Below are 13,725 nucleotides of genomic sequence, written 5' to 3'. Positions count from 1 at the left end.
GTTGTTAACCAATGTCATAAAACAGCATGTGTGTTACTGTTACATGAGAAACTATCTGTTCTGTAAGCCTTCACCTGAAGTACAATAAAATATTAAAAAAAAAAAAAAATGTTTAATTTGGGATATTTCCATTTCCTAGGCAATGATTTTTAACAAAAGAATGTAACTTCACTGATTAGAAAGGGTGGTCTGTGATAGAGAAACTCTTTTAAATTAAGAGGAAGGGGCAGGAGCAAAGAAGGAAGGAAGAGAGGGCTCGAAGAAGAGCCAACTGAGCAGAAGCCTATGAAGCTGAGATAGTGCACTGCCAGTAAAACTAAGTCAATGACACAACAGAGACTACTTAAAACTTTGAAGAGGGCTGTGTTAGAAACAAGGAACCCTGCTGGTGCAATCGTTAAGCACTTGGCTGCTAATCAAAAGGTTGGTGGTTCTAACCCACCAGCTGGCTCTGCAAGAGAGAATACCTGGCGGTCTGCTCCCGTAAAGATTACAGGCTAGGAAACCCTAGGGGCCAGTTCTACTCTGTCCCTTAGGGTCACTATGAGTAGGCATCGACTAGACAGCACCTAACAACATGTGAAAAACAGTTTCAAGTCCAGAGTTACAACACTCTACTGCTAACATCTACCTACATAAAACTGAAAACGCATGCAACTAACATAATAGCCATCATTTAATTATTTTATTATGGCATATTCTTAAAACGAAAACTACACAGCAGTTAAAAATAATAAAACAGATCTATATGAACTGATATGCAAAGATGACTAAAGACTAAAGACACTAAAAAGGCAAGGTACAGAATATGAATAGTTTTACAGAAATATTTGTGAGTACTGTCTATGTTTTTCAAAAACATGGACTATCTGGAAGATTAAAAGACTGATAACATTGGCGGGGGTGGGTGCAGAGCTGGAGGGCTGGAGGTCAGGAGCATGATTTAGCTTACCTTTTTGAATTGTGTTCATTTTTTTTCCAAGTACACACATTATCTTATTATTTTTAATTTTATGAAAATGGGTGATAAAGAACCCTGCAATGACTTACAGTAAGTCCTCGGGTTACAAACATCTGACTTACGGACAACTCAAACTTGCCCTTTAATGTTATGTAAATCTGCCCTCACTCTGAAAGGACTGAACCAACCACTGCTCGCAACAAATTCTTCATCACTATCACCTTCACTTGCTGGAAGCCTTTTTTGCACTAAAATGAGGTAAAAAAGAACCGTATACGCCTGTTCTGACTTATCTACAAACTCGACTTAAAGACACACTTAGGAACAGATCTGATTCGTAACCCGGAGACTGCCTGTATAATTTAACTAAACACACTTAGGAACAGATCTGATTCGTAACCCGGAGACTGCCTGTATAATTTAACTACCCTCTCAACAGTGCTATAAAAAATCATGGGATTAGAAAGAGCCTCAGGAGGGCTAGTTCCTCTGCCCTAGGCAGGCCTATATCTAAACCATTCCAGAAATATAGTTGTTTTCTTTGTTATGGCTACTAAATGAGTAAAATTTATGTCCTGCATTGGCAACTATAATTCTAAGTTCAAATATAAACAGAGAATTCAAGGGTGTGAGGGAATTTTCTTTATAAAAGTAGCTCCATTTAATCTAACCCAATCTTACTGGGCAGCCTTTTAAAAATTCTGTCAATCTACTCCCATTCAGCTTTCCACTGAGAAATCACCTCTTTGTATTTTCAAATTAAAGTCACATTATAATATAAATACACAGCGAAAGAATTCTAAATCTAAGGAAGTAAAATCTAAAAGTAAAGTCTAAAGAGCAAGTAAGCATACATTTACTGTGTTACTTTTCTTACCAGAAATTCTACAGGAAGTCTTGCAAATTTGAGTCAGCTTGGTTTCTATAATCAGGCAACATAAAAGCATAATACTGTATATAAGACTAAAACTTTGCAATCACTTTTTCCTAAAACAAATTCACTTCAGTGAAGACCCAGGCACTTCCCCTTAAAATAGGTATGAATTATCTAATCTATCCACTATAAAGAACTTATCTTCATGGAGAGCTAGGCATGTTCTTTGCAATCTGGCTAGTTAAGAATTTATTAATTCAACAAATATTCATTGGATATATACTACTTGTCACACATTCTTATAGGTGCAGCAAGAGCAGTGAACAAAAAAACAAGAAATTCTTGTCATCTCATTTTAGTGGGCAGAAAAAGACAAATAAATAAAATACGCTACTGCTACGGAGAAAAATGGAAAGAAGGAGAATCAACAGTGCCAGAAAGGAGGGAGATTCCAATTTTAAATAGGTGGTCAGGAAAGGCCTCACTGACAAAAAAAAAAAAAAAAAGTGACATTTTATGCAAGACCTGGGGGTGTGAGCCAAGTAGATATTTGAGGGAAGACCACTCTAGGCAGAAGGATTAGCTGTAGCAAAGGTTATGAAGTAGGGACATGCTTGGAGTGTTCTAGGAACAGAAGGGGGGCCAGTGCTACCGGAGCAGAGAGGGCAAGGAAATAAGTAGGAGGTCAGAGAATTATTTCCAAGAGCCTTGTAGGCCGCTGGAACCCTTGTGGTATAGTGATTAAGAGCTCGGCTGCTAACCAAAAGGTCAGCAGTTCAAATCTACCAGCCAATCATCAGAAACCCTACGGAACATTTCTACTCTGTCCTATAGGGTCACTATGAGTCAGAATTAACTGAATGGCAATAGGTTTGTTTTTTGGTATAGGCCACTAGTCGGACTTTGGCTTTTAATTTGATAAAGATGAGAAGCCACTGGAGGGTTTCAAGCAAGAATGACAACTTACATTTTAAAAGGATCACTCTGCTGCTATGTGGAGACAGACTGCAAGAGTGGTAAGAGTGGACTCAGGGGGATCCTGTTGCTATAATCCAGGAAAGATAATGGCAGATTGGACCAGGATAGTAACAGTAGAGAGGATAAGATAAAGTCAGTTTCAAGATATACTTTGAGGTAGAGCCCAAAAGGATTTATCCACAGACTGGGTATAAGTTTTGTGAAAAAAGAACCATGACCCTGAGAAACTGGAAGAATTTATAGAAGTGTAACTTAATATTCAGAGACTAATCACACAACAGACAGTTAAATATTCTCAACCATCAAGGAAGAAAAATAAGGAAATTCCTCTGTAAAGTACTACTGTATCTACATTTTGACCATTTGAGAAAAAAGTACCTGAAGACTTATAAACTAAAGAAAACTCAATTTTACTAACTAAACACTCATCTTCTGGCTAACTAGTCTCAAACTGAAATTTTACTCATCTTTCTTGACCTACTCCCAACTCATCACAGCCCTGCAGAAACAACAGCACTAGCCTCTGTGCTACCTATTTTGGTTCATCCCTCTATTGTTGCATTTATAATTAAAATTGAATACATCTAACCTGTTGCTGTTGAGTTGATTCCAACTCACAGCGACCCTATAGGACAGAGTAGAACTGCCCCACAGGGTTTCCAAGGAGCGGCTCGGCTCGTGGATTCGAACTGCCAACACCTGGCTCCTTGAAATTTCGAAGATGCAAATTAATGTTAGTCCCCCATTCCCACTGACAACAGTCCTAGGGAGTCGACAGGGAAAAAAGTATCCATTAATTCTACACAAATCAGGATCCAAAATATCTGTAAATAAGCTAAAAGTGGCAATATGCATTTTTACTGCTTAAAAAAAAAAAAGGTTTCATAGTTACTCTTGGTTATTCCCACTTTTCCACTTCCTCATTTAAGGAGGGAACTTGAGAATCAAGTTCCAGTACAGAAATCAATAATCAGTTCTATAAAAGGAAATTATGACCCTGATGGTGGGAAAATGTCTTAACGTTTCAGAACCAGCAAGAGTTTTAAGGTCTGCCACTCAGAAAGGAAAGGAAAGCAATTAACCAACGATCATATCTGCTTCTGAGAACAGTGTCAGTTACTTACTGAAGTACTGTAGCCCTGTTCCCACCAAGAGAAAAGGGAGTGGTTTCCAATTTTGTATGTACCCTGATGATTACAAGCAGCTGTTCTTTTCTACAAATTTCTATCTCTACAAATAACTAAAAGACAAAATTGCATTAAATATTTTCATGCCACACTTGAAGATATTTACTTTTCAATTTTGTGATCCACTGTTCCTCTAAAAAGGAGCCCTGGTGGCGCAGTGGTTAAAGCACTCGGCTGCTAACCAAAAAGGTCGGCAGTTTGAAGCCACCAGCCACTCCGCAGGAGAAAGATGCAGCAGTCTGCTTCCATAAAGATTTACAGCCTTGGAAACTCTATGGGGCAACGACTCTATGTCCTCTAGGGTCACTACAGGTCGGAATCAACTCTACGGCAGTGGGGTTTGGGTTCCTCTAAAGATTAGCAGTTCTCAAGATACATCTCTTGTCCAAAAATGTTATTTTTTTCCTTTCATAAATAAAATGTAAATGGAGGCATCTGAACCATGGTCAATTTGCAATTTTTCTAAGAAAATTATTTGAATAACACCAGTAATAACATTAAAATCCTAACAGCACAATTCTTATATTGGACATTAATCTTACTGTTCGCAGTGAAATCTTTTCAAAATTAAATAGCTCTAGTAAACTGATTCTATTTGCTTACACTTTCATTTCCAGTCAAAAGTATCATGACTATCCTTTCCATGGGCTTTATGTTTAAAGACTAAGGCTTTCATTTATGTGTATTTTAAGACTCTAAAGCTTCTTTATTATAATAAAGTTTAAGCATAATTCTTTTTCTAAGTATGTGTTGTAACTTCCCTCATACAGTAAGAACTATATCCAATTCAGTTGCTTTCCCATAAAATTAAATCCTAACATCTGTTTTCTTCCTTCCTTCGTTCCTTCCATGCTTCTTTCTTTCTTTAATCTCAAAAGGTTAAGTAATTTTTCTGGAAAAAAATTTGTCTCACTCATTTTAATTTAGTTTCCAACATCACTATACATATATTAACCTAAGAATCACTGAATTAATTATTTCATTTATAAAGAAATGCATTTGAGATTCTGAACTTCAATTGTATTAAAGCAAATTCAGTAGTAAAATCCAAAAGGACACCTGGATTCAGCGTATCAACACCACTATGAAATGTTTTCGGAGCTATATCAGGGCAGTTAGAATGACTGTAACAGCTGCAAGTTCCCTGAGGGTTGCAAAATAGATACTTGGGAAAAGGTTATTTGAATCACCTTTCAAAATAACCTACAGCACAGGAGCAACATGCAAAGCAAAAACTTCCAGGCTATTGTTAGCATTATTTAAAATATACCATGTTTCAGGGCTTAGTAGTTTATGGGTCAGTTTAACTCTTTCATTTCCCCATTTTGTCAAATGTACTGAGCACATTTAAATGTCCTGTTCAACTATCCACCCGAAAAGGCGGGGGAGGGGCTAGGGCGAAAGCTCTCAATGTACAGAACATAGAATTAAAACATTCAAAAATACATCTTGTCAGCATAAATTCTTTTGTTTGAGCCCCAGAAAAATTTTCTGCTGTTTGGGCATTTTGGTCCAAGTTTCCCCTAAAACTGGGTAAGCTACACTTCACTTCCTCTCCTAAACTTGGTTTTTATAAAGCACATTATACTTCACAAACATCTTTCTGTGTATTGACTATAGTACAAGATAAACAGACTAGAACCCAAATAATTCTATTCGGAGCTGCTGGTGGTCTTTTAAAATAATAATGTTTACCTACTGTGTTCATGCGCAACCTGTATACAGACCAAGAGGCAGTCTTTCAAACAGAACCAGGGGATACTACATGGTTTAAAATCAGGAAAGGTGTGCACCGGGGTTGGATCTTTTCACCATACTTATTCAATCGGTATGCTGAGCAAATAATTTGAGAAGCTGGACTATATGAAGAAGAACTTGGCATCAGGACTGGAGGAAGACTCATTAACAACCTGCGACATGCAGATGACACAACCTTGCTTGCTGAAAGTGAAGAGGACTTCAAGCACTTATTGATGAAGATGAAAGATTACAGCCTTCACTATGGATTATACCTCAACATAAAGAAAACAAAAATCCTCACAACTGCACCAATAAACAACATCATGATAAACAGACAAATGATCGAAATTGTCAAGGATTTCATTTTACTTGGATCCACAATCAACGCCCATGGAAGAAGCAGTCAAGAAATCAAACAATGTACTCCACTGGACAAATCCACTGCAGAAGACCTCTTTCAAGTGTTAAAAAGCAAAGTTGTCGCTTTGAGGACTAAGACACGCCTGACCCAAGCCATGGTATTTTCAAGTGCCTCATATGTATGTGAAACCTGGACAATAACACCAAAGAATTGAAGCATTGGAATTGTGGTGTTTGGCAAAGAATACTGACTATATCACGGACTGACAGAAGAATGCACAAATCTGTCTTATAGTAAGTACAGCCAGAATGCTCCTCCGAAGTGCAGACAGCGAGACATCATCTCATGTAGTCTGGACATGTTATCTGGAAGCACCAGTACCTGGAGGAGGACAGCATGCTTGTAAAGTAGGGGGTCAGTGAAAAAGAGGAAGACCCTCAAGAAGATAGAATGACACAGTGGCTGCAACAATGGGCTCAGATATAGCAATGATTGTGAGGATGGCACAGGACCAGGCAGTGTTTCGTTCTGTTGTACACAGGGTTGCTATGAGTGGGAACCAATTCAATGGCACCTAACAACATAACAACCACCACCCACTAATTGCACAATGACTTTGTGTTTACTTTCACAAAACACCATAACATTCACAATCTTTAAAAATCATACAGTGAAAACAGCTAGTTTACATTACACATGAATATGAAGAAAAATGGTGAAGTATCTCCATAATGCCATGTCAAAGGATTATTCTTTGCTCACTAGCTTAATTCAACATGGATTCACCTTCCTTCTGTTCCCAACTAGAGGGCATAAAATTCAATCTTTCTTTTCGTCTTCTTCCAAATGCTTATGAGATGAGGGACAATATAGGAGCTCTAAACAATAATAAAATGCAGTCCATCCTAATTCAATCTGTCAGCAAGCATCTGCGAAGCTCTGTGTGCACACAATACAGACACTATCCAGGACCAAGATCCAAAGTGGGTGAAAAACACTTGATGGGCAATAAATTTTTATACTAATGCTACATACTTTGAGGATGCAAAATAAGCAAGTAGAATGTAGTAGTTAGGATTAATTAAGGAAGACTTCTAAGGAAAGGTAAAACTAATAAAGTGAAGGGTCATGGTAGGTGACTTGAGGAAGGAGCTCAGTCCCTGGTTAGATCAATCTCGGAGGCCTTGACTGTTGTAAAAATTTCAGACCAATTCAAATGCAATTAAAACTCTTAGGAATTTAAGAGTAGTAAGTCAAGGAGCAACTCTGCTCACTGAGAAAGAGCAAATATTTCCATATTGTTGGGGAATCTCCTGAGCTACTGAGTAGTTCCATAAATACCAACACGCTCAAGAAATACCCTCTCAACTTATTAAATTCTATTTGATAAATTAATTTTCCCAGTAAACAGAATTTATCTAAAATTCTACTTGTTGATGACCTCCAAACAAAGATCCCATCTCACTAGAAAAACAATTCAAAGTATCATATAGTCCGTAACTTAGATTTGAAGTGCTTTTCACCCAGAAAGATCCAAATAATCTGAATAATTTAAATCACCAAAAGGAAACTTGTTAGTAACCACGTGTGTAATGAAGGATAATGTCACTAGAATCTATTGTTTCTCCATCATATCCTTCTCAATTTGCTGACAAATCCTGCTGATGACTCATATCCTTCTGCACTAACCAGCCATCCTGTTCCCTCATGATAGGCTTCTCCCCAATAATGGAAAGTAGAAAACATATCAATTTGTTTTGCTACTCAAAAAAGTAAGTATAAACATATGTATATAAACCCAATTTACAAATACTGTGGTGGTACAATCTAGTGAGTGTTTCCTGTAAAACAGTGCAACAACAACAAAAAAATGATGCTTAACTCGACTGAAAATAAAGGACAACTAGAAGAAAGCAGACCCGTTTGTAAATTTGAATTCTTGTCAAACAATACATTAGTTAAGAGCCAACATTTTTGGCTACTGCAGAAATAAAAATATAAAGTAATTTATCTGATCTTCTAAAGCAAATATATCATGTGTACATTTTATGCCAAAAGAATTAACATTTTCTGAGAAGAATGAAATTTCAACCCAAAAATACTATGAAAGGAATCAAATACACCACATCTCCAAAGGTAAAGACTGTTCTAATGGTGAAAATATTTTTTCAAACTGGGATCAACTAGCAAAGAAAGGGTCACTGAAAAGCTTAATCTTAAAATTCTCTACAGTTTAAAACGCCAAGGTTGTGCAATGTAAAATTTATATTCAAATGTTGAAATTTAGTTCTTAGGCCACTTAAACTAGAGTGGAATCCATGTTACAGAACCTATGAGTAAGAAAATCAGTGCATGCAAACAAAAAATTTTGTATTCAAGTCACAAAAAAACTATTGGTATGATCAGTCAACTCCTCAGACATTTTTCTGTGAAAGATTCTGCTGCCCGGTAAATTTATACTGATTGAACACATAGTGCAGGAGAAGGGTCATTTTCTCACCCGTGTCCTGGTAATGCTACAAAGAGTAACTGTGCAAAGTGGAGAGAGCCTGCAGTGCTGTGTGGCTTTTCCACAGATGTGCTTACAGTAGTGACAGTTCACCGCATAGTTCAGCCTAGACCACAACCCCACAGAACAAAAGATTTACATACAATACCCACTCCAGCACTACACCAAGTAATCCTGTAAGGCTTCAAGTCCCAAAAGAATAGCCAGGAAGTCAAAAAGTCAGGAGAATGTGGTTCAGCCAATACAACAAAAGGATAACCAGAGAAAGCTACCAGACACCTTTATACACGTAACAGTTGTAAAGTTTAAAAAGGATAGGAGGCTCTTCTAATACTTAACAGACTTAAATCACTATTTTTCAAAGTAATTATAATCGGTGGCATTCAAAAATCCAAGATACAAAATTATCTGAACTATAACATTGAGGACTCCTGCTTTATAAAATTAAGAGCATAAACATCAGTTTCTATATCACCCAAATAGTGTACACAGAAAAATCTCAAAACAGCAACATCCTCAAAAGAGAAGCAAAAAAAGCATGTAACTGAAGGATACTTTTTTCAAAAAAAAAAAAACACTAAATTTCAAGCAAGTAAGGCGCACTTCCTCATTGTCTACTTAACTCCTACATCACGCCCTGTAAAATCACTACGTAGTTAACTGAAAAGTTTAGCCAGAGATTTAAGTTGAATTCTAATACCTGGGATTCGACGATTGATCTGTTGAACAATTTCTGTATCTATAAAATTGAAAGAAAAGGTAAGAATTACTTAGTCACAGGTTGTTGTGAGTTTTAAATGAGATGATTTGTGATTTAGCACAAAGAAGGTTCTCAAGAAAGGTATGCTGAAACCTAAGGCCTTAAAACAAACAAAAAATTCCAAACTCATTGCTGTCCAGTCAATTCCGACTCATAGCGACCCTACAGGACAGAGCAGAACTGCTCCATACAGTTTCCAAGGAACACCTGGTGGAATCGAACTGCTGACCTTTTGGTTAGCAGATGCAGCTCTTAACCACTACGCCACTAGGGTTTCCAAAGCCCCTAAAGTACAGTATAATGTCGGAATTCAAAAGTATCCCAAGATCACAAGATCTCTATCACTGCCCTAACTCAATAAACATAACTAAGTCTATCATGTTAAAACTACATCTCCTGTTTTCCAATTACTCAAAAAATTTTTTAATCACCAACTTTTACCCAACAAGTAGTATAACACCTAGTAAAACTGACCTAACAACTTAGGTTTCACTCTGACTTAAGTTTCACTCTTTCAAGAGCAACAGCTTAAAATGTATGTACAGCTTCTCTGCATCTTATTTGTACAGGCTTTTCCTAGAGGCTTCACTGGTTACCAACCCAACATTACAACGAAAAGGAACAAGCACAGTTAAAACGTGTAAAATAAATCCCTACTAAATTTCAACTTTACATCTCAAAATTGTAAAGTGTTCTATCTCAAAATTGTGAAGTGTTCTGTAATTATTACTGCATAAAGAAGTGCTGCCTTCAAAAGACAAAGTGATTAAAAAGTTCATTCTTAAAAAAAAACAAACTTGGTTTACCTTCTACACACAATCTTTTTTCCAAGTAAAATATAAATAAGGGGGTTTTCAGATTTTTTAAAAATGTTATGTGCAAAAGCATTCAAACATTTACTCTTCCCTAGTGCCACCAAAGTTCAGTGATGCTGTAAATGGTTTCTGACTATAAATTTGGTTCATTCAAATTAAATATTACTTGACTGACTCATGGAAGGAGTGGTCTGACTTTTGCTGTTCTGAGTCAGAACATACTCGGTTCAGCAGTTTTAAACTATTTTTCATTCGTAAAGGTGTTCTAACATACCAGCCTCTTCCAGCTACTAAATATAACAATTAAACTACTGCCTTAATAGACAAGTCTTGGTGGTAATAATACTTTGAATCTGTAGTTCAATTTATAATTAACAGTGTTTTTACATACATTTTTTCACTTGATCTTCGCAATCACCTAAGTATCCCGCACAGCTGGAGAGAGAGACTTTCCCAAAGTGACAACTTCTAGTTGACTCTTTGCCGCCATATAATACACTCTTACCCTTTCCCCAAAATGAAAAAAAAAAAAACATAAAAGGCTGTTGGGTTTCTTTAATCAGACTTTCTTCTCCCAGACATATCCCAGGTGCCTCATAAAAACTGTTTCAAAGCACACACCCTGGGGCCCCAAGAGAGTTTCAAGGCAGAATCTCCTCCCACATAAAAGCCTAGCTTAAGCCCATACAGCCTCAAGTCAGCAATCTCCTAAATGACCTCCCCTTGCCTCTATTCAGTCTTCTGCATTAACTTCACAGTTCTCAACTGTACAAACTGCTAGGTCACTATGTGGATGAGAAACCTCAAAGTGAGACAACCTATTGAGAGGTTAGTACAGTGTAGTTTTAGAGTCAGACACACCCGAGTTTTTAATCCAGCTCCAATTCTAATTATCTGTGTGACCTTGGACAAGCGACTTAACCTCTTTGAGTCTCTATCTCTTCATCTTATCACTCCACTGTAAATCTATGTGGGCTCATCACTGTAACCCTAATGCCTGACAAACAGAAGCCATTCAGTATCTGCTGAATGAATGCAAAGGAGGTATCCACCACCTTTATGGTAGCTGTAAGAGTATAAAAATCACCTGGTACATAGTAGGCAGTAATTAATCCCCTCCCCCACTGAATAGTAATACTATTTCTGAAAGCAGAGAGCATATTAGTGATTGAGAAAAGGACACGCTTCCCTCTGGGTCAATGTAAGCAAAGAACTCATCATGTGGAAGGAAGGCCAGACTAAGAAAAATATAATTTCTGGCTTCTAATTACAGACAAAAGCACTGCTGTTATGTAACTCTATTAAGTTTAATATCTAAAAGGACAACCCTACGCTTTGGTTGCCATAGTGAAAGACTTCCCATGGGAAAGTCTACATCCTTAGGATTTCCCAACAAACTTCTAAGAGACTTCCCAACATTAAGGTGTAAAATCCGTATCAAGGTACTCTTCATCAAGAGTCCCTACTTCTACAGCACAAGAATCTAGGAAAAATCCATGACAGTCATTCGTCCATTCAATCTTCAATATGAAACCAGGGCTTTGAACTGGTTTGTTCAAGTTTGAGCCCCAGATGAGAATTTCCATTTCCATCCCAGAGATACTGAATCAGAATCTACAGTATAAGATCCTCAGGTGATTCTCATGTATAATAAATTTTGAAAACCACTGCTCTACGACAAGGTGGCTATGAGTCAGAATGTACTCAACAGCAATGGGTTTGACTTTTTTTTTTTTTGCTCTACTAGTGGTTCTCAGAATCGGTCCTTAACCAGCAGCATTAGCATCCCATGGGAACTTGGGAACTTGTTAGAAATGTAAATTCTCAGCAGGGGTTCAAACGGAAACAGTTTGAAGCTCTGTATGAAACAACTTTAAAAAAGTCCGGGTCAGACTATTGGCAACCACTTCTCACCATCTTTACCGATACAATGGTATGGTGGCAAGTGATTTTGAAGCCCTAAAAATGTGTCATTCTGTGTCCTTAATTTCCTTTTGCATGTTTACTAGGGTCTAACTTTACTCGCTTCCTGCCTGAAACTACTCTAATACAGAGCATGACAGCAAATAGTTCTCACACAGCAGTGGTTGTAGCTTGTGATTCCAAATATTTGACGGCCTGGAGTGTTCCTAAAACTGCTACTCACTTTGTATGCTGTTTCTTCACAAACACCAGGAAATAATCAACTATCCTATGGTTCTTCATCATCACATTATATTATTATCATTATTATTTCTTAGGAGCTATTCTCCAAAACAACAGGAAAAACCCACAGCCTAAAAGATATTACTTCAATTTACGAAACAATGAAACATCTTTCACCTGAAAAACGAGCAGTACTTTCCAAGAGTCTATGCTTTTGAATATTCTACAGGCCAAGAGCTGAGGGTCCTGGGCAACAAACAAGCTTGTTTCAGTAAGCTCTCAAGGGTCTCAGACCAGAATGAGATGGCAACCATACCTCTGACAAAACTGGAAACATATGTCATGTCATGGAGACAAATAGAGAGTAAGTCAAAAGTCGGAGAAAAAGTCTACAGAAAGGGAGGGAAAAAAGCATACCACTTCTAAAATAAATTCCAGAACTAGATCATAGCACCAATGCAATAAACTCCTCCCTACACCTTTTCCTCCTACCTGAACGCAAGGACCCAGGGACAAGATGCTCCTAGAAAGGACTCCTTAACCCGGGACACCAGGGTTCACTACTGTCACACACAAAGTTCAGAGAGAAGGCCTCAAGGATGCCTGCCCACACACTGGACAAACACAGGCACACTCTTCCACACTCCCTCATCTGCCACTCACCTTCTCCCCAAACTCTCTCATCACACTCATACTCCCCACTACAGTCACTCTCTCCCACACACGCCTCACCACCACACACACACTCCCCCAACACTAACAATTCTCCCGCCTCACTTCCTTTCCCATCACTCACTCACGCTCTCCCCTTCTCTCACTCGTCTCCCCTACACTCTCCCCTACAAACTCACCCCACACTCACTGTCCTCCATACCCCCTCCAGATACTCCCCCCCACTCTCCTCGTCCAATTTGTCTCCTTCAGTCCCCCACTCACACACACTCTCCCTCCACTTCCTCCCACACACACTTTCTCCCCTCGCCATCCACATGCACGCTTAGCCCTCTCCCCCCATTTGCTGTCCCCCTCACGCGCACGCACACTCAACATTCTTCCACACTCTCACATAATCCCCCCCCCTTACTCACCCACCCTGGTTCTCCACGCTTCCCGGCCGCGCTCCCCCCGCCCCCGGCCCGGCCCTTCTTCCGGGGACGTGTCTCGGGCCTGCACTAATGGCTGCGGCGCCTCCTGCCCTCCCCTTCCCCGAGGCCCTGGGAGCCGGCGCAGGGGCCGCCCAGGAGAGGCTCACTCACGCTGGCGAGCTGAGAACTGGGCATTGAAGTCCGGCGGCGGCGGGAGCGAGGAGGCGCCTCTCTCCTCAGTCACCTCGGCGGCGGCGGCGGCGGCGGTAGCGGTGGCGGCGGCGGCGACGACTCCCCCCCAGCCTCGGGC

The 13,725-nt window shown here is 39.0% G+C and overlaps 1 protein-coding gene across 1 annotated transcript in view; it reads right to left on the bottom strand.

Annotated features, from left to right (window-relative positions):
- Positions 1 to 13,723, bottom strand: part of PTP4A2 (protein tyrosine phosphatase 4A2) — a 28,012-nt gene extending 14,289 nt beyond the window's left edge. Inside the window, exon 1 of the mRNA XM_004372012.2 lies at positions 13,587 to 13,723. The gene's annotated coding sequence lies outside the window, so the exon portion shown is untranslated. The remainder of the gene's footprint in view (positions 1 to 13,586) is intronic.
- Between the last annotated feature and the right edge of the window lie 2 nt (positions 13,724 to 13,725).

The sequence above is a fragment of the Trichechus manatus genome, unplaced genomic scaffold, assembly GCF_000243295.1.
Source record: "Trichechus manatus latirostris isolate Lorelei unplaced genomic scaffold, TriManLat1.0 scaffold00015, whole genome shotgun sequence".
In the NCBI taxonomy this organism is placed as follows: domain Eukaryota; kingdom Metazoa; phylum Chordata; class Mammalia; order Sirenia; family Trichechidae; genus Trichechus; species Trichechus manatus.
The sequence above is the reverse complement of the archived record's forward strand: the minus strand, read 5'-3'. Positions and strand labels throughout refer to the sequence as shown.